The sequence below is a fragment of the Schistocerca cancellata genome, chromosome 1, assembly GCF_023864275.1.
Source record: "Schistocerca cancellata isolate TAMUIC-IGC-003103 chromosome 1, iqSchCanc2.1, whole genome shotgun sequence".
Classification (NCBI taxonomy): domain Eukaryota; kingdom Metazoa; phylum Arthropoda; class Insecta; order Orthoptera; family Acrididae; genus Schistocerca; species Schistocerca cancellata.
In genome coordinates, this window is record NC_064626.1 from 904,738,690 (window position 1) to 904,740,038 (window position 1,349).

A 1,349-nucleotide genomic window follows, 5' to 3' on the forward strand; every position below is an offset into this window, starting at 1 on the left:
TTGTCTCAAGTACAGATAGTGTTGAGGATCAGTGGACAAAGTTCAAAACCATCGTACAATATGCGTTAGATGAGTATGTGCCAAGCAAGATCGTAAGAGATGGAAAATAGCCACCGTGGTACAACAACCGAGTTAGAAAACTGCTGCCGAAGCAAAGGGAACTTCACAGTAAACATAAACATAGCCAAAGCCTTGCAGACAAACAAAAATTACGCGAAGCGAAATGTAATGTGAGGAGGGCTATGCGAGAGGCGTTCAATGAATTCGAAAGTAAAGTTCTATGTACTGACTTGGCAGAAAATCCTAAGAAATTTTGGTCTTATTTCAAAGCGGTTGGTGGATCAAAACAAAATGTCCAGACACTCTGTGACCAAAATGGTACTGAAACAGAGGATGACAGACTAAAGGCCGAAATACTAAATGTCTTTTTCCAAAGCTGTTTCACAGAGGAAGACTGCACTGTAGTTCCTTCTCTAGATTGTCGCACAGATGACAAAATGGTAGATATCGAAATACACGACAGAGGGATAGAGAAACAATTAAAGTCGCTCAAAAGAGGAAAGGCCGCTGGACCTGAAGGGACACCAGTTCAATTTTACACAGAGTACGTGAAGAAACTTGATCTCCTTCTTGCAGCGGTGTACCGTAGGTCTCTAAAAGAGCGTAGCGTTCCAAAGGATTGGAAAAGGGCACAGGTCATCCCCGTTTTCAAGAAGCAACATCGAACAGATGTGCAGAACTATAGACCTATATCTCTAACGTCGATCAGTTGTAGAATTTTGGAACACGTGTTATGTTCGAGTATAATGACTTTTCTGGAGACTAGAAATCTACTCTGTAGGAATCAGCACGGGTTTCGAAAAAGACGGTCGTGTGAAACCCAGCTCGCGCTATTCCTCCACGAGACTCAGAGGGCCATAGACACGGGTTCTCAGGTAGATGCCGTGTTTCTTGACTTCCGCAAGGCGTTCGATACGGTTCCCCACAGTCGCTTAATGAACAAAGTAAGAGTATATGGACTATCAGACCAATTGTGTGATTGGATTGAAGAGTTCCTAGATAACAGAACGCAGCATGTCATTCTCAATGGAGAGAAGTCTTCCGAAGTAAGAGTGATTTCAGGTGTGCTGCAGGGGAGTGTCATGGGACCGTTGCTATCCACAATATACATAAATGACCTGGAGGATGACATCGGAAGTTCACTGAGGATTTTTGCAGATGATGCTGTGGTGTATCGAGAGGTTGTAACAATGGAAAATTGTACTGAAATGCAAGAGGATCTGCAGCGAATTGATGCATGGTGCAGGGAATGGCAATTGAATCTCAATGTAGACAAGTGTAATGTGCTG